We start from the raw sequence: 27,404 nt of genomic DNA, 5'->3' as shown, positions 1-27,404 counted from the left end.
TCGTCGCTTTCTTCGCGCTTTTGTGACGCTTTCTTGGCGCTTTTTGAAAGGCTGCAAAGCAGCCAATCAACAAGCGTCATACTACTTGCCCCAAGAGGCCATCACAGCCATGCCTACTATTGGCATGGCTGTGATTGGCCAGAGCACCATGTGACCCAGCCTCTATTTAAGCTGGAGTCACATAGCGCCGCCCGTCACTCTGCTCTGATTAGCGTAGGGAGAGGTTGCGGCTGCGACAGTAGGGCGAGATTAGGCAGATTAACTCCTCCAAAGGACTTGATTAACTGATCGATCTGCAGCTGTGGATCATTGAGCTGCTGATCCTCAATTGCTCACTGTTTTTAGGCTGCCCAGACCGTTTGTCAGTCACATTTTTCTGGGGTGATCGGCGGCCATTTTGTGTCTTGTGGTGCGCCAGCACAAGCTGCGACCAAGTGCATTTAACCCTCAATGGTGTGGTTGTTTTTTGGCTAAAGCCTACATCAGGGTGAAGCTGTCACACCAAGTGCATTTAACCAGCAATAGTCTGTTCATTTTTTGGCCATATACAAAATCAGGGGCAAGCTGCGCCTGTCACCAAGTGCATTTAACCCTCAATGGTGTGGTTGTTTTTTGGCTAAAGCCTACATCAGGGTGAAGCTGTCACACCAAGTGCATTTAACCAGCAATAGTCTGTTCATTTTTTGGCCATATACAAAATCAGGGGCAAGCTGCGCCTGTCACCAAGTGCATTTAACCCTCAATGGTGTGGTTGTTTTTTGGCTAAAGCCTACATCAGGGTGAAGCTGTCACACCAAGTGCATTTAACCAGCAATAGTCTGTTCATTTTTTGGCCATATACAAAATCAGGGGCAAGCTGCGCCTGTCACCAAGTGCATTTAACCCTCAATGGTGTGGTTGTTTTTTGGCTAAAGCCTACATCAGGGTGAAGCTGTCACACCAAGTGCATTTAACCAGCAATAGTCTGTTCATTTTTTGGCCATATACAAAATCAGGGGCAAGCTGCGCCTGTCACCAAGTGCATTTAACCCTCAATGGTGTGGTTGTTTTCTGGCTAAAGCCTACATCAGGGTGAAGCTGTCACACCAAGTGCATTTAACCAGCAATAGTCTGTTTATTTTTTGGCCATATACTACATCAGGGGCAAGCTGTGCCCGTCACCAAGTGCATTTAACCCTCAGTAGTGTGGTTGGTCAAGCTGTGACACCAAGTGCATTTAACCAGCAATAGTCTGTTCATTTTTTGGCCATATACTACATCAGGGGCAAGCTGCGCCCGTCACCAAGTGCATTTAACCAGCAATAGTGTGGTTATTTTTTGGCCATATCCCAGTCTAATTCTGTCACTAAATCCATACCGGTCACCCAGCGCCTAAATACTAGGCCTCAAATTTATATCCCGCTAAATCTCTCGTTACCGCTGTCCTGTTGTAGCTGGGAAAGTTATTTAGTGTCCGTCAAAGCACATTTTTTGTTCTGGGTTGAAGTACAATTCCCAATTTAGCAATTTCATAATTTAGTGGTTTCTGCTATATCAGAGCTATTTGAAATCTATCCCTAAAAGGGTATATAATATTCAAGGTGCACATTGGGTCATTCAGAATAACTTCACACACACCCGCTACTGTGTATTTCCAAGTCTAATTCTGTCACTAAACCCATACCTGTCACCCAGCGCCTAAATACTAGGCCTCAAATTTATATCCTGCTAAATCTCTCGTTACCGCTGTCCTGTTGTAGCTGGGAAAGTTATTTAGTGTCCGTCAAAGCACATTTTTTGTTCTGGGTTGAAGTACAATTCCCAATTTAGCAATTTCATAATTTAGTGGTTTCTGCTATATCAGAGCTATTTGAAATCTATCCCTAAAAGGGTATATAATATTCAAGGTGCACATTGGGTCATTCAGAATAACTTCACACACACCCGCTACTGTGTATTTCCAAGTCTAATTCTGTCACTAAACCCATACCTGTCACCCAGCGCCTAAATACTAGGCCTCAAATTTATATCCTGCTAAATCTCTCGTTACCGCTGTCCTGTTGTAGCTGGGAAAGTTATTTAGTGTCCGTCAAAGCACATTTTTTGTTCTGGGTTGAAGTACAATTCCCAATTTAGCAATTTCATAATTTAGTGGTTTCTGCTATATCAGAGCTATTTGAAATCTATCCCTAAAAGGGTATATAATATTCAAGGTGCACATTGGGTCATTCAGAATAACTTCACACACACCCGCTACTGTGTATTTCCAAGTCTAATTCTGTCACTAAACCCATACCTGTCACCCAGCGCCTAAATACTAGGCCTCAAATTTATATCCTGCTAAATCTCTCGTTACCGCTGTCCTGTTGTAGCTGGGAAAGTTATTTAGTGTCCGTCAAAGCACATTTTTTGTTCTGGGTTGAAGTACAATTCCCAATTTAGCAATTTCATAATTTAGTGGTTTCTGCTATATCAGAGCTATTTGAAATCTATCCCTAAAAGGGTATATAATATTCAAGGTGCACATTGGGTCATTCAGAATAACTTCACACACACCCGCTACTGTGTATTTTCAAGTCTAATTCTGTCACTAAACCCATACCTGTCACCCAGCGCCTAAATACTAGGCCTCAAATTTATATCCTGCTAAATCTCTCGTTACCGCTGTCCTGTTGTAGCTGGGAAAGTTATTTAGTGTCCGTCAAAGCACATTTTTTGTTCTGGGTTGAAGTACAATTCCCAATTTAGCAATTTCATAATTTAGTGGTTTCTGCTATATCAGAGCTATTTGAAATCTATCCCTAAAAGGGTATATAATATTCAAGGTGCACATTGGGTCATTCAGAATAACTTCACACACACTCGCTACTGTGTATTTCCAAGTCTAATTCTGTCACTAAACCCATACCTGTCACCCAGCGCCTAAATACTAGGCCTCAAATTTATATCCTGCTAAATCTCTCGTTACCGCTGTCCTGTTGTAGCTGGGAAAGTTATTTAGTGTCCGTCAAAGCACATTTTTTGTTCTGGGTTGAAGTACAATTCCCAATTTAGCAATTTCATAATTTAGTGGTTTCTGCTATATCAGAGCTATTTGAAATCTATCCCTAAAAGGGTATATAATATTCAAGGTGCACATTGGGTCATTCAGAATAACTTCACACACACCCGCTACTGTGTATTTCCAAGTCTAATTCTGTCACTAAACCCATACCTGTCACCCAGCGCCTAAATACTAGGCCTCAAATTTATATCCTGCTAAATCTCTCGTTACCGCTGTCCTGTTGTAGCTGGGAAAGTTATTTAGTGTCCGTCAAAGCACATTTTTTGTTCTGGGTTGAAATACAATTCCCAATTTAGCAATTTCATAATTTAGTGGTTTCTGCTATATCAGAGCTATTTGAAATCTATCCCTAAAAGGGTATATAATATTCAAGGTGCACATTGGGTCATTCAGAATAACTTCACACACACCCGCTACTGTGTATTTCCAAGTCTAATTCTGTCACTAAACCCATACCTGTCACCCAGCGCCTAAATACTAGGCCTCAAATTTATATCCTGCTAAATCTCTCGTTACCGCTGTCCTGTTGTAGCTAGGAAAGTTATTTAGTGTCCGTCAAAGCACATTTTTTGTTCTGGGTTGAAATACAATTCCCAATTTAGCAATTTCATAATTTAGTGGTTTCTGCTATATCAGAGCTATTTGAAATCTATCCCTAAAAGGGTAGATCATATTGAAGGTGCACATAGGGTCATTCAGAATAACTTCACACACACCCGCTACTGTGTATTTCCAAGTCTAATTCTGTCACTAAACCCATACCTGTCACCCAGCGCCTAAATACTAGGCCTCAAATTTATATCCCGCTAAATCTCTCGTTACCGCTGTCCTGTTGTAGCTGGGAAAGTTATTTAGTGTCCGTCAAAGCACATTTTTTGTTCTGGGTTGAAGTACAATTCCCAATTTAGCAATTTCATAATTTAGTGGTTTCTGCTATATCAGAGCTATTTGAAATCTATCCCTAAAAGGGTATATAATATTCAAGGTGCACATTGGGTCATTCAGAATAACTTCACACACACCCGCTACTGTGTATTTCCAAGTCTAATTCTGTCACTAAACCCATACCTGTCACCCAGCGCCTAAATACTAGGCCTCAAATTTATATCCTGCTAAATCTCTCGTTACCGCTGTCCTGTTGTAGCTGGGAAAGTTATTTAGTGTCCGTCAAAGCACATTTTTTGTTCTGGGTTGAAGTACAATTCCCAATTTAGCAATTTCATAATTTAGTGGTTTCTGCTATATCAGAGCTATTTGAAATCTATCCCTAAAAGGGTATATAATATTCAAGGTGCACATTGGGTCATTCAGAATAACTTCACACACACCCGCTACTGTGTATTTCCAAGTCTAATTCTGTCACTAAACCCATACCTGTCACCCAGCGCCTAAATACTAGGCCTCAAATTTATATCCTGCTAAATCTCTCGTTACCGCTGTCCTGTTGTAGCTGGGAAAGTTATTTAGTGTCCGTCAAAGCACATTTTTTGTTCTGGGTTGAAATACAATTCCCAATTTAGCAATTTCATAATTTAGTGGTTTCTGCTATATCAGAGCTATTTGAAATCTATCCCTAAAAGGGTATATAATATTCAAGGTGCACATTGGGTCATTCAGAATAACTTCACACACACCCGCTACTGTGTATTTCCAAGTCTAATTCTGTCACTAAACCCATACCTGTCACCCAGCGCCTAAATACTAGGCCTCAAATTTATATCCTGCTAAATCTCTCGTTACCGCTGTACTGTTGTTGCTTGGAAAGATATTTAGTGTCCGTCAAAGCACATTTTTTGTTCTGGGTTGAAATACAATTCCCAATTTAGCAATTTCATAATTTAGTGGTTCCTGCTATATCAGAGCTATTTGAAATCTATCCCAAAAAGGGTATATAATATTCAAGGTGCACATAGGGTCATTCAGAATAACTTCACACACACCCTCTACTGTGTATTTCCAAGTCTAATTCTGTCACTAAACCCATACCTGTCACCCAGCGCCTAAATACTAGGCCTCAAATTTATATCCTGCTAAATCTCTCGTTACCGCTGTACTGTTGTTGCTGGGCAAGATATTTAGTGTCCGTCAAAGCACATTTTTTGTTCTGGGTTGAAATACAATTCCCAATTTAGCAATTTCATAATTTAGTGGTTCCTGCTATATCAGAGCTATTTGAAATCTATCCCAAAAAGGGTATATAATATTCAAGGTGCACATAGGGTCATTCAGAATAACTTCACACACACGCTTCTGTGCATTTCCAAGTCTAATTCTGTCACTAAATCCATACCGGTCACCCAGCGCCTAAATACTAGGCCTCAAATTTATATCCCGCTGAATTTGAATACAATACATTGGGCCAAATAATATATTTGTTGTTGTGGTGAACCATAACAATGAGAAAAACATCTAGTAAGGGACGCGGACGTGGACATGGTCGTGGTGGTGTTAGTGGACCCTCTGGTGCTGGGAGAGGACGTGGCCGTTCTGCCACATCCACACGTCCTAGTGTACCAACTACCTCAGGTCCCAGTAGCCGCCAGAATTTACAGCGATATATGGTGGGGCCCAATGCCGTTCTAAGGATGGTAAGGCCTGAGCAGGTACAGGCATTAGTCAATTGGGTGGCCGACAGTGGATCCAGCACGTTCACATTATCTCCCACCCAGTCTTCTGCAGAAAGCGCACAGATGGCGCCTGAAAACCAACCCCATCAGTCTGTCACATCACCCCCATGCATACCAGGGAAACTGTCTCAGCCTCAAGTTATGCAGCAGTCTCTTATGCTGTTTGAAGACTCCGCTGGCAGGGTTTCCCAAGGGCATCCACCTAGCCCTTCCCCAGCGGTGAAAGACATAGAATGCACTGACGCACAACCACTTATGTTTCCTGATGATGAGGACATGGGAATACCACCTCAGCATGTCTCTGATGATGACGAAACACAGGTGCCAACTGCTGCGTCTTTCTGCAGTGTGCAGACTGAACAGGAGGTCAGGGATCAAGACTGGGTGGAAGACGATGCAGGGGACGATGAGGTCCTAGACCCCACATGGAATGAAGGTCGTGCCACTGACTTTCACAGTTCGGAGGAAGAGGCAGTGGTGAGACCGAGCCAACAGCGTAGCAAAAGAGGGAGCAGTGGGCAAAAGCAGAACACCCGCCGCCAAGAGACTCCGCCTGCTACTGACCGCCGCCATCTGGGACCGAGCACCCCAAAGGCAGCTTCAAGGAGTTCCCTGGCATGGCACTTCTTCAAACAATGTGCTGACGACAAGACCCGAGTGGTTTGCACGCTGTGCCATCAGAGCCTGAAGCGAGGCATTAACGTTCTGAACCTGAGCACAACCTGCATGACCAGGCACCTGCATGCAAAGCATGAACTGCAGTGGAGTAAACACCTTAAAACCAAGGAAGTCACTCAGGCTCCCCCTGCTACCTCTTCTGCTGCTGCCGCCTCGGCCTATTCTGCTGCTGCCGCCTCGGCCTCTTCCTCCGCCTCTGGAGGAACGTTGGCACCTGCCGCCCAGCAAACAGGGGATGTACCACCAACACCACCACCACCACCTCCGTCACCAAGCGTCTCAACCATGTCACACGCCAGCGTTCAGCTCTCCATCTCACAAACATTTGATAGAAAGCGTAAATTCCCACCTAGCCACCCTCGATCCCTGGCCCTGAATGCCAGCATTTCTAAACTACTGGCCTATGAAATGCTGTCATTTAGGCTGGTGGACACAGACAGCTTCAAACAGCTCATGTCGCTTGCTGTCCCACAGTATGTTGTTCCCAGCCGGCACTACTTCTCCAAGAGAGCCGTGCCTTCCCTGCACAACCAAGTATCCGATAAAATCAAGTGTGCACTGCGCAACGCCATCTGTAGCAAGGTCCACCTAACCACAGATACGTGGACCAGTAAGCATGGCCAGGGACGCTATATCTCCCTAACTGCACACTGGGTAAATGTAGTGGCAGCTGGGCCCCAGGCGGAGAGCTGTTTGGCGCACGTCCTTCCGCCGCCAAGGATCGCAGGGCAACATTCTTTGCCTCCTGTTGCCACCTCCTCCTTCTCGGCTTCCTCCTCCTCTTCTTCCACCTGCTCATCCAGTCAGCCACACACCTTCACCACCAACTTCAGCACAGCCCGGGGTAAACGTCAGCAGGCCATTCTGAAACTCATATGTTTGGGGGACAGGCCCCACACCGCACAGGAGTTGTGGCGGGGTATTGAACAACAGACCGACGAGTGGTTGCTGCCGGTGAGCCTCAAGCCCGGCCTGGTGGTGTGTGATAATGGGCGAAATCTCGTTGCAGCTCTGGGACTAGCCAATTTGACGCACATCCCTTGCTTGGCGCATGTGCTGAATTTGGTGGTGCAGAAGTTCATTCACAACTACCCCGACATGTCAGAGCTGCTGCATAAAGTGCGGGCCGTCTGTTCGCGCTTCCGGCGTTCACATCCTGCCGCTGCTCGCCTGTCTGCGCTACAGCGTAACTTCGGCCTTCCCGCTCACCGCCTCATATGCGACGTGCCCACCAGGTGGAACTCCACCTTGCACATGCTGGACAGACTGTGCGAGCAGCAGCAGGCCATAGTGGAGTTTCAGCTGCAGCACGCACGGGTCAGTCGCACTACAGAACAGCACCACTTCACCACCAATGACTGGGCCTCCATGCGAGACCTGTGTGCCCTGTTGCGCTGTTTCGAGTACTCCACCAACATGGCCAGTGGCGATGACACCGTTATCAGCGTTACAATACCACTTCTATGTCTCCTTGAGAAAACACTTAGGGCGATGATGGAAGAGGAGGTGGCCCAGGAGGAGGAGGAGGAGGAGGAGGAAGAGGGGTCATTTTTAGCACTTTCAGGCCAGTCTCTTCGAAGTGACTCAGAGGGAGGTTTTTGGCAACAGCAGAGGCCAGGTACAAATGTGGCCAGCCAGGGCCCACTACTGGAGGACGAGGAGGACGAGGATGAGGAGGAGGTGGAGGAGGATGAGGATGAAGCATGGTCACAGCGGGGTGGCACCCAACGCAGCTCGGGTCCATCACTGGTGCGTGGCTGGGGGGAAAGGCAGGACGATGACGATACGCCTCCCACAGAGGACAGCTTGTCCTTACCCCTGGGCAGCCTGGCACACATGAGCGACTACATGCTGCAGTGCCTGCGCAACGACAGCAGAGTTGCCCACATTTTAACCTGTGCGGACTACTGGGTTGCCACCCTGCTGGATCCACGCTACAAAGACAATGTGCCCACCTTACTTCCTGCACTGGAGCGTGATAGGAAGATGCGCGAGTACAAGCGCACGTTGGTAGACGCGCTACTGAGAGCATTCCCAAATGTCACAGGGGAACAAGTGGAAGCCCAAGGCCAAGGCAGAGGAGGAGAAAGAGGTCGCCAAGGCAGCTGTGTCACGGCCAGCTCCTCTGAGGGCAGGGTTAGCATGGCAGAGATGTGGAAAACTTTTGTCAACACGCCACAGCTAACTGCACCACCACCTGATACGCAACGTGTTAGCAGGAGGCAACATTTCACTAACATGGTGGAACAGTACGTGTGCACACCCCTCCACGTACTGACTGATGGTTCGGCCCCATTCAACTTCTGGGTCTCTAAATTGTCCACGTGGCCAGAGCTAGCCTTTTATGCCTTGGAGGTGCTGGCCTGCCCGGCAGCCAGCGTTTTGTCTGAACGTGTATTCAGCACGGCAGGGGGCGTCATTACAGACAAACGCAGCCGCCTGTCTACAGCCAATGTGGACAAGCTGACGTTCATAAAAATGAACCAGGCATGGATCCCACAGGACCTGTCCGTCCCTTGTCCAGATTAGACATTAACTACCTCCCCATAACCATATATTATTGGACTCCAGGGCACTTCCTCATTCAATCCTATTTTTATTTTCATTTTACCATTATATTGCAAGGCTACCCAAAGTTGAATGAACCTCTCCTCTGCCTGTGTGCTAGGCCTAAATATATGCCAATGGATTGTTGCAGTGGTGGCTGACGTGAAGCCTCATTCTCTGCTATGACATGCAGACTGATTCTCTGGTGACATGAAGCCAGATTGTCTGTTACGGGACCTCTCTCCTCTGCCTGGGTGCTGGGCCTGAATTTATGACAATGGACTGTTGCAGTGGTGGCTGACGTGAAGCCTGATTCTCTGCTATGACATGCAGACTGATTCTCTGCTGACATGAAGCCAGATCCTCTGTTACGGGACCTCTCTCCTCTGCCTGGGTGCTGGGCCTAAATTTATGAAAATGGACTGTTGCAGTGGTGGGTGACGTGAAGCCTCATTCTCTGCTATGACATGCAGACTGATTCTCTGCTGACATGAAGCCAGATTGTCTGTTACGGGACCTCTCTCCTCTGCCTGGGTGCTGGGCCTAAATATCTGACAATGGACTGTTGCATTGGTGGCTGACGTGAAGCCTGATTCTCTGCTATGATATGAAGACTGATTCTCTGCTGACATGAAGCCAGATTGTCTGTTACGGGACCTCTCTCCTCTGCCTGTGTGCTAGGCCTAAATATATGCCAATGGATTGTTGCAGTGGTGGCTGACGTGAAGCCTGATTCTCTGCTATGACATGCAGACTGATTCTCTGGTGACATGAAGCCAGATCCTCTGTTACGGGACCTCTCTCCTCTGCCTGGGTGCTGGGCCTAAATTTATGAAAATGGACTGTTGCAGTGGTGGGTGACGTGAAGCCTGATTCTCTGCTATGACATGCAGACTGATTCTCTGGTGACATGAAGCCAGATCCTCTGTTACGGGACCTCTCTCCTCTGCCTGGGTGCTGGGCCTAAATTTATGAAAATGGACTGTTGCAGTGGTGGGTGACGTGAAGCCTCATTCTCTGCTATGACATGCAGACTGATTCTCTGCTGACATGAAGCCAGATCGTCTGTTACGGGACCTCTCTCCTCTGCCTGGGTGCTGGGCCTAAATTTATGAAAATGGACTCTTACAGTGGTGGGTGACGTGAAGCCTGATTCTCTGCTATGACATGAAGACTGATTCTCTGCTGACATGAAGCCAGATCCTCTGTTACGGGACCTCTCTCCTCTGCCTGGGTGCTGGGCCTAAATATCTGACAATGGACTGTTGCATTGGTGGCTGACGTGAAGCCTGATTCTCTGCTATGATATGAAGACTGATTCTCTGCTGACATGAAGCCAGATTGTCTGTTACGGGACCTCTCTCCTCTGCCTGTGTGCTAGGCCTAAATATATGCCAATGGATTGTTGCAGTGGTGGCTGACGTGAAGCCTGATTCTCTGCTATGACATGCAGACTGATTCTCTGGTGACATGAAGCCAGATCCTCTGTTACGGGACCTCTCTCCTCTGCCTGGGTGCTGGGCCTAAATTTATGAAAATGGACTGTTGCAGTGGTGGGTGACGTGAAGCCTGATTCTCTGCTATGACATGCAGACTGATTCTCTGGTGACATGAAGCCAGATCCTCTGTTACGGGACCTCTCTCCTCTGCCTGGGTGCTGGGCCTAAATTTATGAAAATGGACTGTTGCAGTGGTGGGTGACGTGAAGCCTCATTCTCTGCTATGACATGCAGACTGATTCTCTGCTGACATGAAGCCAGATTGTCTGTTACGGGACCTCTCTCCTCTGCCTGGGTGCTGGGCCTGAATTTATGACAATGGACTGTTGCAGTGGTGGCTGACGTGAAGCCTGATTCTCTGCTATGATATGAAGACTGATTCTCTGCTGACATGAAGCCAGATTGTCTGTTACGGGACCTCTCTCCTCTGCCTGGGTGCCGGGGCCTAAATATCTGAGAATGGACTGTTCCAGTGGTGGGTAACGGGAAGCCAGATTCTCTGCTATGATATGAAGACTGATTCTCTGCTGACATGAAGCCAGATTGTCTGTTACGGGACCTCTCTCCTCTGCCTGGGTGCTGGGCCTAAATTTATGAAAATGGACTCTTACAGTGGTGGGTGACGTGAAGCCTGATTCTCTGCTATGACATGAAGACTGATTCTCTGCTGACATGAAGCCAGATTGTCTGTTACGGGACCTCTCTCCTCTGCCTGGGTGCCGGGGCCTAAATATCTGAGAATGGACTGTTCCAGTGGTGGGTGACGGGAAGCCAGATTCTCTGCTATGGAACCTCTCTCCAATTGATTTTGGTTAATTTTTATTTATTTAATTTTTATTTTAATTAATTTCCCTATCCACATTTGTTTGCAGGGGATTTACCTACATGTTGCTGCCTTTTGCAGCCCTCTAGCCCTTTCCTGGGCTGTTTTACAGCCGTTTTAGTGCCGAAAAGTTCGGGTCCCCATTGACTTCAATGGGGTTCGGGTTCGGGACGAAGTTCGGATCGGGTTCGGATCCCGAACCCGAACATTTCCGGGATGTTCGGCCGAACTTCTCGAACCCGAACATCCAGGTGTTCGCTCAACTCTACTGGAGAGTGCTGCATTTTCTTGTATGATTGCATCTGGAGTTGGGGAAGCTGAAGACTGGCTTCTGACACAGCGGGCACCACCACAGTAAGGAACAATACGCAAATTTTTGTCGTGCTGCTACACTTTTTTCTTTTTTACAAGTGGTACCAAGTGATCAGAGCAATAAAATTGTGTTATAAATAGAAAAATACTGTTCCCTGATGGTGTTTTTTGTTGTATCAAGATTACTTTACATGGTGCTCTCAAAGAGGTAGGTAGAATTCCTTACAAAGTGATCAGGGACCCCACTCTTGAGTGTTGGGCAGCATGCATGTTTGTACATCCATAGCTATGGGTGATCAGGAGGAAATTCCTGAAAAAGGTAGCAGCCTTAGGCCTCTTTCACACGAACAATACAGATTGGCCCCATATGCATTCGGGGTGCGTTCAGTGAAACTCACACCATTTTGCAAGCAAGTTCAGTCGTTCAGTTTTTTTCCGCGCGGGTGCAATGCGCTTTGATGCGCTTTTCACATGCATGATAAAAAATGTAATGTTTACAAACAACATCTCTTAGCAACCATCAGTGAAAAACGCATTGCATCCGGACTTGCTTCCAGATGCAATACGTTTTTCACTGAAGCCCCAGTCATTTCTACGGGGCCAGGGCTGCGTGAAAAAAGCAGAATATAGAACATGCTGTGTTTTTAACGCAACGCAGAACTGATGCATAAAAAAATGCTCATGTAACACAGACACATTTAAATGAATGGGTCAGGATTCAGTGCGGATGCTATGCGTTCACGTCACACATTGCACCCGTCCAGAAAACTCGCTTGTGTGAAAGGGGCCTAATAGTTTTGAAAACTCCAGAGGCACCAGGGCAATTGTGAATAAGAAGCTGGTGCAATTCGACAGAAATACTACGTGGGGCTAGGGTGTGGAAGTGTGGCACAGTTGGTTCAGGCAAGATCTGTTAAACATCTTGGGGGCAACCTGAATTCCTGGAGGTGTGGTGTACTGTTCTTTAGATCCCTTGTAAGAGACCAATAAAGAGATCAAAACAAATGTGGAGTTTGGCAAGTGCAAGTTTCCCATCCAAATGAGAGTGTAACCACTAAGCATACTAAACCACTTAATGTGCAGTAAATATTAAAGGGAACCTGTCATCAACTTTATGCTGCCCATACTAATGGCAGCATAAAGTTGAGACAGGTGAGTTGATTTCAGAGTTAAAAGAAAGTATTTCCGAGATCCAACATCACAATCATTGCAGACTGGGCCTGGAAAAGAGTCACGGCCACCTGAGAAGAGTCCTGGTTATTTATAAATTTCTTCTCTCCCTGCCCACCTGCTGATGACTGACAGTCTTCTACCTAGTTGTCTCCCTTTCTGTCTAGGAGAGAACTGCCAATCATCAGCAGATGGTTGAGGAGAGCAGGAGATTATGAATAACCATGACTCTTCTCAGGTAGATTTGACTCTTTTCCAGGCCTGGGATGCAATGATTATGATGCTGGTTCTCAGCAACCACTTACTTTTAGCTCATCAGTGACACACTACTGACATCAGCATTTCTGTCACAATTTTATGCTGCCCTCAGTGAGGTCAGCATAAAGTTGATGACAGGTTCCCATTAAGCGGGGAATTTCAGAAAATGGGCTTTTGTTGCCCAGAGCACAACTATTAGTTTGATTTCTCATTTTGAAAGCTAAAACCTGTACCTCGATTTGCTGCTATAAGCAAAGTAGACAGTTTTTCTTTTCAACAGTTTTAGAAATCTATCCACATAAGTGTATAGTACCACTTAATGGTTGTAGCCATTAGGCATGCTGTGCCTCTGCATAAGAAAATAACAAAGCTAGCTGCAGTAACCTTGCACAGCCACTACACAGTGGATGGAGCTTTCCACGTGTGGCTCATTCATGTGTTTCTTCAGGCACTAGTTGCTGCTGAGAACAGTTTATTGGTAGGGTTGTTGGTTGTTGGATGTTGGATGTTGGATCCCCAACGATCTGATATGAATGACCTTCCTGGAGATAGGTCATCAATATCTAGAACATGGGTAAGCCCATACTAAGAAATTCAGCTCCATACCAAAACAAACCTTTCTCTTCACTGACAGAACAGCCAACAGTCCCAAGACTAAATCATCTAATTGCCTATAGCAGTGTATTTTATGCACATCTGAGCATATTTATAAAAATGAAAATGGGTATTGTAGTAAAAAAAGAAAAGTGAAACATTATGCTAATAATACCCTAACACTTAACATGGAGTTTCCCTTCAATTTTGTTGTAAAGTTTCCCTAGCTGCTCATAATTAAGCCACAAAAGTCATGTAATACAGAATATTGGATCTTTTTAAGGGTTTCCATAAACTCTTTTTAATTTAAGAGCGAACTTTGAAGTAGCAAACAATTTGCTCACGAAAGTTGCCTGTCTAAATGGGCAGATGTTTTCTATAAAATCTATGCTGAAAAATATAGTAGAGACAGCTAGAAGAAGATGGTGTTCACATATGTCAGCTTTTTATCAATTTCTTTTATCACTTTAAAATCAAAAGAGCAAGGAAAAATATGTGCAGATAAAATGTATCTATGGTAGACACAGAAGACATATTAGGGTGGGATCACATCTGCATTCTGGATTCCGTTATGGCTTTTACGTTATAATATGGTTATAACGAAAAATAACGGAATCCATAAGACGGAAAGACGGATCCGTTATGCTGCCCATAGACTTGTATTATGAGGGAATGCAAAACGGAAGCCTTTAAAAGGCATTCCGTCTTAATAGAAGTCTATGGGAATCATAACGGATCCGTCCCGTTTCCATTATGCAGAACGGAGAAAAAGGACTTTGTTTTCCGTCTTGCATAATGGGAACCAGATGGATCAATTATGATTGCAAATAGACTTCTATTATGCCAGATCAAAACAGAATGCCTCTTAAAGGCTTCCATTTTGACTTCCATCTTATGGATTCAGTTATTTTCCGTTATAACCATGTTATAACGGAAATCCATAACAGAATCCGGAACGCAGCTGTGAACTCACGCTAATACAACAATGGAAAAGTATATTTTAAGGCTCTGAAATACCTAATGGAGTTGTTAAAAGTCCAAATAGCACACACAGTAACACAACAACACATCAAAATAAAGACCTGCCCATCTGGGCTGTGCCTAATACACAGGTCGTCTCTATCCCACCAATACACTGTAGTTCAGCAGGTCAGCTAGCTTCCCAGGCTTTCATACTCACTGACAATCCTAGACCTGATTTTATTCCCCATTCCCCAGTAAAGATTCCAGCAGTCACACCTGAGATCACCTAAAGGAAAAAAATCACGCTGGAGTAAGGGTGTGGACTTAGAGGTTCCACTTCCACCTACCCACCAGTCCAAAAAATCAAGCCCAGAACAGAAACTAACCAAACCTGTCTCAGCAAACTACACTTTTCTGAAACCACTGCAGCTTTCTGGATTTCATTTACCTTCCGCCTCTGAAGATTCTGTGTGAAATATACACCCCTTGCAGGACTCCTGAACCTTATTTAAACCTATTCAAAAGTTCAATTTTCCCCCTTCCATTCTTTTTTTCAGGCTAAACAAATTAAGTTTTTTAACTCTTTCCTAAAAAGTTTTATTCTTAAGACCGTCCATGATTGTTATAGCTCTTCTTTGGACCTGTTCTATTTTATCTGTGTCTTTTTGTAGGTGAGGTCTCCAGAACTGAACACAGTATGCCACATGTTGGACTTACTATGCAGTGGAATCACAATCCTCTTCTTTCCACTGTTTATACCTTCAGCTATGCAGTCTAGCATCCAACTTGCTCTCCCTACTGGCTGGACACACTATTGGCTCAGCTACTTTTTTAAGTCCCATAGCAGTGAAAGGATAGAATGTCATTCTTGAGATAGGAGTGGGTCAGACACCTATAGAAAATGTATGGCCTATTTTGTTAATGCCATAAATGCCCAGATGGAATTTCTCCTTTAACACAACATTTGCTATGACTGGCTTGAAACCAGAACTACAACATTACCTAACCAGGGAAGGCCAGCATTTCTAGTTCTACCTAACCACACTTGCAGTGGGCCAGGATACAGGTAGTTAAAGTTCTGTATTTGTCGTGACGCCAATTACAACATGAGCAGGGTACTACCCCTGGGCCCTTCTAAGGTGTTATAATGCACGTTCCATATTAGGAATGCCAGAGTAGTGTAATGGCCTATAATGTCTCTATAGGGTGGAGATAATTGTGTCAACATTGTCTCCTACCTGGGCATGGCTGGACTCCTGGCTCACTTGCAATAAATTTGAATGTAGTGATAGTAGGAGTAATAGAGGAATTTTGCAGCAGAAATGATGTCCAGAACTTTAGATGAAGTTCAAACGTTTCTTTACTGAAGATAACTTGTATCCAAGCAGTATACAAGTTACTTGGTCTCTTGGTCCCAGCAGGTTTTAGCAATGATTGGCAGGAAATGGATGCTTCTGCGTTAAATGTGAGCTTAAGGGATAAGTCGCCTGCTTGGTAGCTCTGTAATTGTGGCAGGACTTAAGCTTCTACACTTTTCTGTAGCTTCTGATTTGTAGGGACAGACTAACTAAGGAGGAATGGCTTCTCCTAGGTCTCTAGATTTATCTCTCAGATAGATTATCAGGGAATGCTTTCTTCCTGGAACTCTGGAGGTTGTCTGCAGTTTCTACTTCTTTTCATCCAGCTATGACTGCAGGTGCTCAGACTGGGAATATGATCAAGTCTCAGCCGAGACAAGATCCTTGCTGTCTTCCCTATACAGCCATCACACAGCCATCACACAGCCTTTCCCTAGAAGGGGGGGAGGCTACACTAACCTCTTACTTCCTTTTCCACCCATGCTGCAGGATGTGGGAACAGCCAACTTTGCTCACAGAGGGAGAGCTAAGCTAAAATAACCCATTCCAGCCTAGATACACTAACCTGGGACTAGTACCTGGCCAATGCATTACTGCCACCTGCTGGTGAACCTGGAAAATTACAGGAACAATTGTGTTTAACATGGTTTTAGATGCACATTTGTGAAGACATAATCCGAGTAAATGTATCATTTTAAAGGAAAAATACGTTGAGATAAGTAGCAATAAGAGGCTGGAAAAAGTAAATTTGAGCATAACAAAGAGCTGGAAGACCAATTAACACTAATTAGGTCAATTGGCAACATGATTGGGTATAAAAAGAGCTTCTCAGAGTGGCAGTGTCTCTCAGAAGCCAAGATGGGTAGAGGATCACCAATTCTCACAATGTTGCGCAGAAAAATAGTGGAGCAATATCAGAAAGGTGTTACCCAGCAAAAAATTGCAAAGACTTTGCATCTATCATCATCAACTGTGCATAACATCATCCGAAGATTCAGAGAATCTGGAACAATCTCTGTGCGTAAGGGTCAAGGCCGTAAAACCATACTGGATGCCCGTGATCTCCGGGCCCTTAAACGACACTGCACCACAAACAGGAATGCTACTGTAAAGGAAATCACAGGTGGGCTCAGGAATACTTCCAATAACCATTGTCAGTGAACACAATCCACCGTGCCATCCGCCGTTGCCAGCTGAAACTCTACAGTGCAAAGAAGAAGCCATTTCTGAGCAAGATCCACAAGCTCAGGCGTTTTCACTGGGCCAGGGATCATTTAAAATGGAATGTGGCAAAATGGAAGACTGTTCTATGGTCAGACGAGTCATGATTCGAAGTTCTTTTTGGAAATCTGGGACGCCATGTCATCCGGACCAAAGAGGACAAGGACAACCCAAGTTGTTATCAACGCTCAGTTAAGAAGCCTGCATCTCTGATGGTATGGGGTTGCATGAGTGCGTGTGGCATGGGCAGCTTGCATGTCTGGAAAGGCACCATCAATGCAGAAAAATATATTCAGGTTCTAGAACAACATATGCTCCCATCCAGACGTCATCTCTTTCAGGGAAGACCCTGCATTTTTCAACAAGATAATGCCAGACCACATTCTGCATCAATCACAACATCATGGCTGCGTAGGAGAAGGAACCGGGTACTGAAATGGCCAGTCTGCAGTCCAGATCTTGCACCTATAGAGAACATTTGGCGCATCATTAAGAGGAAGGTGCAACAAAGAAGGCCCAAGACAATTGAACAGTTAGAGGCCTGTATTAGACAAGAATGGGAGAGCATTCCTATTTCTAAACTTGAGAAACTGGTCTCCTCGGTCCCCAGACGTCTGTTGAGTGTTGTAAGAAGAAGGGGAGATGCCACACAGTGGTGAAAATGGCCTTGTCTCAACTTTTTGGGGATTTGTTGACACCATGAAATTCTGATTCAACATATTTTTCTCTTAAAATGGTACATTTTCTCAGTTTAAACTTTTGTTCCGTGATTTATGTTCTATTCTGAATAAAATATTAGAAGTTGGCACCTCCACATCATTGCATTCAGTTTTTATTCACGATTTGTATAGTGTCCCAACTTTTTTGGAATCCGGTTTGTACATCAGATGACAATATACAGGCTCTTAGAAGATAGTAGCGGGTTAGAGGCATGTAGTACCACAACACTGGGGTGTTACACACTTGCCTTGGGAGATAAACATTGTACATTATCTCCTCCTGGGCTTTACTATCAGGGCCGTCTTTAATATTGATTGGATCCTGGCCAAGAGGGAGAACACAAGTGCTGCTGCTGCATTCATGGGTCCATACTTTATTAACTAAGTAGCAGGACATGTAGGGCATACATGGGGGATGTCCCTGCACTTACTATTATTTCTGGGCGCCGCTCCGTTGCACCGCTCTGGCCCTCGTTACATTCTACCTCGCTGTATGCTAAGTAACAGCATCGGAACACCAGGGAGGAGACATCAGCTTTTCTTCCTGGGCATTCCTCCAGGGAGAAGGTGAGTTTTTTTTTCTCCCTGGCTGTGATGTTCTGCACTGTGATTGGACAGCGCTACAGCGGAACACCCACAGACAAAAGCTGATGTCTCCTCCCTGGTGTTACTTAAAATACAGCGCGGGAAAATGTAACGGGGCCACAGCGGCGCAACGGAGCGGCGCCCAGAAATAATAATAAGTGCACGGACATCCCCCATGTTTTCCCTAAATGTCCTGCTACTTAGTTAATAGTATTTAATAGTAGTAAAAGTAAGGACCCATGAAAGGTCCCAGTGGCTCAAGAGGCAGAGTTGCCTTGGGCCCCCCAGGAGCAACTGGGCCCGCGGCAACTGCCTCTTTTGCCCCGCTTAAAAGATGGCCCTGTATACTATATAAATATATATATATATATATATATATATATATATACATATGTATAGGAAGATTGATGCTGATTAGTCCAACATAGAATGGTATTCTTTACTGTAAGAGCAGTGAGACTAAGGAACTCTCTGCCTGAGGAGGTGGTGATGGTGAATTCACTAAAAGAGTTCAAGAGGGGCCTGGATGTATTTCTGGAGCGTAATAATATTACAGATTATAGCTACTAGAGAGGGGTCGTTGATCCAGGGAGTTATTCTGACTGCCTGATTGGAGTCCAGAAGGAATTTTATTCTCTAAAACTGTCTTTTACCTTGTGAGTTATTTTTTTTTTTGCCTTCTTCAGGATCAACTTTGCAGGATAACAGAGCGATTTGGATGGACGGATGGTTTTTTTTCAGCCGACGGTATGTTATGATGTTACTATGTTAGTCACAGACCACACCATGATCTGTTGATATAGATACCAATCTTACATCATTGTGTAAGAATAAGGCTCATTTTGCAGATACAGTGTCCCAGTAAAACCCTGAAAACTTTTTGTCTAATTTAGCACTTGCATGTGCTTGGCAAGAACGCATACACTAATATAAATCTAATAACAGCTAACGTTTATCATATGTCCACTAATTCACCATGAAATCAATTCCAAAAACCCCTTCAAGCTACAAAAAACAAGTTGAGTATTTTTCAATACATTGCATTGTACTCAGGGGCGTAATACCATAGTGGCAGACCATGCGGCTGTTATGGGGCCCAGGGCAAGAGGGGGCCCAGTCTTAGTTGGGATTATTTTCTCTTCTACTGGAGGTAAAAACTTGGTCAGGACTCTACCCTCTAAAGCAGGGGTGGCCAACCTTACAGACACAAAGAGCCCAAAAAAAGAACATATGACTACCAGGAGCCACAAGCTATACATTTACACACGAGTCACCATATTTTTCGCCCTACAAGATGCACCTAGGTTTTATCAAAGAAATATAAGAGAAAAAAATATTTTTTTCATCTGATCTGAGATCTGATAAAAATATTTTTTTCTTATTTCTCATTAGCAGAGAAAAAAAGAAAAAATATATTTTTCATCAGACCTCAGATCAGACTCCTAAATCAGATCCCCAATCCTCATCTGACCTAAAATAAGATCCCCAAACCTCATCAGACCTCCAAATCAGACCCCCAAAATACAACCCCCAATGCTTGGATCAGACAACACAAATCAGACTCCAAGTGTCAGACCCTCAGTTCTTAGATCCCCCCCCCCCCAATGCTCAGATCCCCCCTCATGCTCAAATCTCCCCTCTTCTCAGATCTGACCCTTCATGCTCAGACCTGACCAACCCATGCTCAGACAAGACCCCCCCATGCTTATATCTTCCCCCATGCTCAGATCTGACCACCATGCTTAGATCACACCCCCATTGCTCAGATCACACCCCCACCATGCTCAGATCAGACTCCACCATGCTAAGATCAGACCCCACCATGCTAAGATCAGACCCCACCATGCTCAGATCAGAACCCCCCATGTTCAGTTCTATAATTTAAAAAAATATCTTTCCTCTCCTGATTAGGCACCAGGCTCCTGCTACTCTGCAGGTCTGACATGCTCTCCACTGTGACCTGATGAGCACAACGTCAGGTCATAGTCCGTGTCTCCACATACTACGTTTTCACACTGTGTGCATCAGGACGTAGTGGAGAGTGAGCTGGAGCTGCAAAGTAGCAACAGTGTCCGATCAGGAAAAGAGATCTGAGCATAGGGTGGAGAGTGAGCTGGCCTGACTGCTTCCCGGCTCCACAGCTAGAGCCGAACTTGAAGAAGCAAAGAGCCGCATGCGGCTCAAGAGCCACAAGTTGGCCACCCCTGCTCTAAAGGAACAACTTTTAGTAAATGAAGCAGTGGGAAAATGGCCCAAGGGTCTTTGAAAAGGGTTTAGGCAGAAACCCTTCTGTGCTGTGTGGGGGGCCTGGTTTGATCCTTGCTATGGGGCGCTTACTTCTCTATGTACACCACTGATTGTACTGATTCTGAGTTACAGGCTATATTTTACTCCAAAACTGTATTCTTAATTTCCCAGCATTCTTTGCTGTCCCAATGGATATGAAGAACATACTCTTGTGATTTACATTCTGCAAAGTGAAATGATCAATGGTGGGTAGTAGAACTACTGAAATGCATTACTCAATTTTTATATAGATTAAAGTCATATAAACCTGTAAAATGATCCTTAGAGGTGGATATATCATTCAAACATTAATCTAAAGGATACAATACCATTCAGAGAACAGAGTGGTCTCCATAATTGTGACTTCAGAGGTCATTTTGGTTAATCGCTTCCTTTTCTCTGATTATGGGATTATTGTGTAGTGATTTACCTTTTATATACACATGTTTGCTTTTCTTTTTTTTTTTTTTTACAAAGTCAAGGTAAATGGTCAGGTTGATTTAAAAGAAAAAAGTAGGTAACTAGATGCCAATATACCCATTAGAAGATAGAGGTTGAGTCTACAGTATGGTGCAAAATACGAAAGGGGAGATTTACGAGGGAGAGTGTTGTGGGCATGCTTTGTAACATGTGCATGTGTCCCTGTGCGGGAAAGAGGAGACGGGGGTTAACTGAGTTTTTCCTATTTCAAATGTCATCAATGTGATTGTTTTATTGCCTCCAGCTTGATGTCTTTCATTGTAATCTGTCGGGTTGTAATAATTCAATTAAGAATTATTAATTATGGTCATAAAAATAATTAACCATAAAAAAATAAAATTTATAAAATTTATAAAATTTGTCATAAATTCTTAAAATCATGACCTGGTGAATCGTAGACAAATTAATTGATACAATTCACATCTGAGGCCGACTATTTCCTCAGATAAATAAGTTCTTTTTGACGTGAGATGACGTTAATGATAAAACATGTAGTTCTGCATTATACAATAATACACAGGTTTATAAAAATATGCAGATTTATTGGTTACAAGGTTACAAACCTATATAAGTAAATAAACACAATGATACATGCAAATGGATATATATAGCGTTAATATAAAGCATTACAAGCTTAACAATACATGTGAGTGGAAATAACTTGTCACATTATAACAAAGCTATTATTAGGTTAGGATATCAAATTATAAACATAAGTTATATACATTACTCCTGTTCAGAGAACCTCATGATATCAGGATGGGCCATGTCTAATCCTAGACATCAATATAGAATGCTAAATACATTCTGCCCCCTCTAACCAACTATACATCACATGACTTCAGGATGGGAAAATCCATCCAAGGATATAACTTAGAAGAGATAACTGTATCCTTCCGCCCCATCCTGGACTATTTTCACACATATAACTTTGGTAAGACTATTAAGACAAATGACAGGGATATAGAATCTTTGCTAGACCATATCTTAAATGGGAAGGACTTGAAATAAGTCTTTCCTGTGGGAATCCATCACTTAGCTTGGCGAAGAATGTTCTATCAATATATATATATATATATATATATATATATATATATATATATATATATATATATATCTAAGCAATTATTTAATGCTTTGCTAGATTATGAGTCTTGATTCTTCTGCAGGTAGAATGAAGCCTCACAATATCCTAAAACTACATCTCAATATGGAGATGATCAATTAATTAATGTATTTATTCGCCAATCTAGATGGTATAATTTCACCCACACTATCAAATTAGTCTTAATAAGATGAAATATAATTTTCTGTGTCTCTTACCAAGTCCTAGTAGAAATCTCACTTCTGCTCCTAGGAAAGCTGGGTGGTCCATCATAGCACATCTCACCATGGCTTCCATCTTGATAGACCCCTCTAAAGAGCTTAACTTCTCTTTCCTCTTTCTTGTGTGTCTGTCTCTTCTGTCCTTTTCTCCCCCCTGTGTATGGTTTATGAACACAAACTTATCAGTTAGACACACCTTCCTAGTTTGGAAGTTTCCAATCATAATCGGATGGGCGTGACTATTGATAATAAATTACATCATAACCTCACCCAGAATGCACTTTTGCTACTGTTGTAATGTCACCTACTCATACCTAGGTGGCACTGCTGTGTAAGCTATTTGCATCCTAGTATAAAGGGTTAACTTCTGTAAGTCTGAATAAAGGTATAATATATATTTTGACCTTATAAGCTTTAATTCAAGGCTATCGGGATTAATTCTGACACTTGTAGCAATTAGAGACAGACCTCTAGGCATCTCTCTGAATGTTTCTCACATTGTTTATTTGTGTATCGTAAATAACTTCAATGACTTTGTTTACTCAGGAATATCAGTACCTCCTGTCATACCAAAGAGGTGAATAATTGTTACAAAACACACATCTTCACAGACACTCTTTTAGAGACAAATATTCTCCTAATGAGAAATATATATATAATATACCGGATACATGTTGTCTTCATCACATATAACAGTATAATATATATTATATGTTCTACTGATTGTCTTATGCTAAGGACTAAGGCTCATTAAATGAATACATACATATTATATATTTGCTTCATTGATAAATGCCTAATTGTAATTGTAATGGTTTTTTTTTTTTTTTTTTTTTTTTTTTTTTTGCTTTGGTGTTTTTTTTTTTTTTTTTTTCTTTCTTGCTACAGTGAAGGATGTCCACTAGAATTGTAACTTGGAATATTAGAGGGCTTGGGGAAAGGGTCAAAAGACAAGCTATCATGGATGCACTTAAAAGATATCTTCCAGCAATTATCTGCATGGTAGAAACTCATCTTACTAGAGAAACCGTGTCCCGCTTGACAACGGGATGGTACTCTCAATCTTATCACTCTACCTTTAGCAGCTCTTCTAGGGGCGTCTCAGTTCTGATTCATAATTCTGTGGACTTTACCCTTATAGAATCCTATATAGATGACCAGGGAAGATTTATCTTTTTGCATGGTAAGCTGCATGGCTATAGTTATATCCTTGCTTTCTTTTATATACCTCCGCCTTTTTCAATGTATCCACTGATCCAGCTAACACTTTTTTTTGAAGGGAGATCAGAATGCCGGCTAGTTCTGATGGGGGACTTCAATGCAGTAATGGACCCCAATAAAGATAGATTTACATCAGATGCAGAACGGGGGAGGAGCTTATGTACTTCCCCGCTGCCACAATTCTGCCTGGAGGTTGGACTGGTGGATATATGGGAACATCTTGGCGGAGGTAAGCGAGTATATTCTTGTGTTAGCAGGGGCGGTAGAGCAATGTCTAGAATTGATTTAGCATTTACTAATGAGAGTAATCTGAGTAACATCCGCAAGATACGATATGGGGTAAGAACAATTTCGGATCATTCACCCGTACTGGTTGAGGTTTGCACTGGGAAGAACAAGGATAATAGGGGGCTAGGATTTAAGTTGAATCCATATTGGTTTACTATTATGGACAATCTTCAGTCCACTAAATCTCTGATATCCTCCTTTTGGGAGGTGAATCGCCCCTCTGCCAACATCAATATAGTATGGGATGCCCTGAAAGCATATCTGAGGGGGGTCTTTATAAGCGAGATTGCGGCAGTAAAGAGAACATTTAAAAAAAAAGAGGAGGAACTGGCCAAGGCTGCTGCAGACACAACTGAGCGATTTTCCAGTCAACCTACTGAGTATAACAGGGAAGAGATGCAGAGGGCCAGTTGCTCCTTGGAAAAATATATAATAGAGAAAGCAAATCATAGAGTATTTTTCAAGGGCTTAAAATATTTTTCGGAGTCTGGACGTCCTGGTAGGCTGCTAGCTAGGATAATCACACAACAAGACAAGAAAAATCAATCTATTGTCGCTATTCGTAATATAGCGGGGGAAATTATAACAGATCCAGAAGGAATCAGGGACACTTTTCTACAATATTTTATTCAGACATACAGTCCGCCTTCTGGCCTGTCACCCGACCTGGCGACGCGGTTCCTGGAGAGGATTTCACTTTCTACTCTAAACGAAGCCCAAATAGAATATCTGGAAGAGGAGTTGTCTCTTTCGGAGCTCCAGGAGGCTTTGGGATCTGTCTCGGGGAATTCGTCGCCAGGTATGGATGGTCTTCCATATGAGGTCTACCGCAAGTACAGCGATGTGATTTTCCCTCAGCTGTTAGAGGTTTTCTCCCAGGCAACACAGGCAGGGAGCTTACCATGTACTATGATGGAGGCTCTTATCGTTTTAATTCCTAAAAAGGACAAGGACCCGATAGAAATGAGCTCTTATAGACCAATTTCGCTACTAAACACAGACGCTAAGTTATTATCCAAAGTTTTGGCTAGGAGGCTTTCACGGGTCATATCCACTATTATCCACCCAGACCAAAATGGTTTTATGCCCAAAAGGGGTACCCATCACAACCTGCACAGGCTATTTATGAATATTCAGTCCCCGGGGTGCGGCGCCCGCTCCATCCTGTCGTTGGATGCCACCAAAGCCTTCGACAGGGTGGAGTGGACTTTTCTCTGGGAGGTGATGAAAAAAATGGGCTTTGGCCCTAGATTTATGGCGATGGTTCAGTTATTATATAGCTCCCCAGCTGCTAGGATCAGGATTAACGACACGATTACAGAGAGCTTCACCTTAGGAAGAGGCACCCGTCAAGGATGTCCTCTCTCCCCTCTTTTGTTCAATATTTATATTGAACCTTTAGCAGCCAGTATAAGGCAGGATCTGCAGGTGGCCGGCTTCGGTATAATGGGGAAGTATGACCGTGTATCTCTTTACGCAGATGATATCTTGGTTTTTCTTCATCAAACAGAAACCACTCTCCCTCGTATAATGAATTTGGTTGGTTCTTTCTCTGCTCCGTCTGGTCTGGAGATCAATTGGGAGAAGACTGTTCTCCTCCCTATAGACGAGCTGCGAGGCGATTGGGATAACCAGTTAACAGTCTCTGAATCAATAAAGTACCTGGGGATTTCAGTTTCTGCCAAACCTCAGGAATATCTACAACTTAACTTGATTCCCCTGCTGATAAAGTTGAGGGCTAAAATCAAGATATGGCAAAAAATTCTGCATACAAGAGCTGATAGAATTTCTCTAATAAAAATGGTAGTACTTCCCCAGGTTCTTTATGTCCTGCGCAACTCACCTGTATGGATCGCAGATAAGTATTTTAGATTGATAGAGCGGATGCTTAACGATCTATTATGGGGGAGGAAGCGTGTTAGATTGAAGGCGCTTTATTTCTCCATGCCTTATAACCAGGGAGGCCTTAATCTCCCCTATTTTAGGGGTTACTTTATGGCCTCTCAACTCTGCCTTTTTAAGGACTGGGAAAATAGCAGCTTTTGCAGTAAAGTGGTGAAAGACTCAGGTTTTACGGATTTCCTTACTGTATTGGAGTCCGACTATTTATCCAATATACAGACCGGGCATACACTTTTCTGCAGAATGGCTATAAAGACCTGGCGGGTTATTAGGAGCTGGTGTGGAGTTAAGGCATCACTTATATGTACCCCACTATGGCATAATCCAAAGCTTTTGAATTTAAGGGACTTGAATTGCTGCCAGTATTGGAGGACTAGGAATGTTGAGTACTTACATCAGGTGGTTAGTGGTGGACAAATTCTGTCCTCGATGGAATTGGGGCAAAGGGCTAATCTGAGTGAGGTGGCCTGGTACGCATATTTTCAATTGAGGTCTGCACTTTCTAGTACTTTGAATAGTCACCTTTTTCTTATAGATACTCCTGAATTTTTACACGATTTAATTATTAAGAAACCCGCCACGAAAATTAAAATATCACATTGCTATAGACACTTAATGAAACATTTTTTTTTGGGTCTTCTTTCACCAGGACAGAAGTCCTGGTCTTCGTTACTTTTAGAGGTGGGTCCCCCAGATTGGGAGAACATAGGGGAAAGTTTAAAATATGTTTCACACAATTTTAATCACACTGTTGTACAATTTAACATTTTGCACAAAATATATGTGACACCTATGTGGTTATATAGAAGAGGACTTAGAGCCTCCTCCGATTGCCCACGCTGTGGCGACTCCGAGGCAGACCACTTACACCTGTTTTGGGACTGCCCAATGGTGGGCAGCTATTGGAGATCGGTCCAGACCACTCTGGCTCGTAAACTCAACATTGCTGTTCCTCTGTCTCCCAGGATATGGGTCTTGGGAGACTTATCGGAGGTTAATTATCAGCCCATAAAACGTAAATTATTGATTAAGGTTATGTTCTTGGCCAGGCTTCTTGTTTCCAGGTTATGGTTTAGTTCCTCCGCTCCAGATTGCAGCAATTGGCTGGCCTTGGTAGAGAAAGTGAAAAGCTATGAGAGGATTCTGTATAAACAAAGAGGATCCTATTTAAAATGGGGTAAACTGTGGGAAGACTGGGATATGGTTAATTAATTTGGATTTCATTTTTTTTTTTTTTTTTTTTTTTTTTTTTTTATATATATATATATATTTTTTTTTATTTATTTTTTTATGTGTGTATATGTATGTGTATGTGCATGTGTATATATGTATATGCACGTATGTATGTGTGTGTATATGTGTATGCATGCATATGTACCTTTTTTTTTTTTTTTTTTTTTTTTCCTCCTGCAAGGTTGGGAGGGGGGGGGGGAATAGATGGGGTGGGCCGGGGATGATCTTAGACTTTATAATATTATAAATGTTATGTGGATATGTTTTTTTG

Source organism: Bufo gargarizans, unplaced genomic scaffold, assembly GCF_014858855.1.
Source record: "Bufo gargarizans isolate SCDJY-AF-19 unplaced genomic scaffold, ASM1485885v1 fragScaff_scaffold_782_pilon:::fragment_2:::debris, whole genome shotgun sequence".
NCBI classification, from domain to species: Eukaryota; Metazoa; Chordata; class Amphibia; order Anura; family Bufonidae; genus Bufo; species Bufo gargarizans.
Note: the sequence above shows the minus strand (reverse complement) of the source record.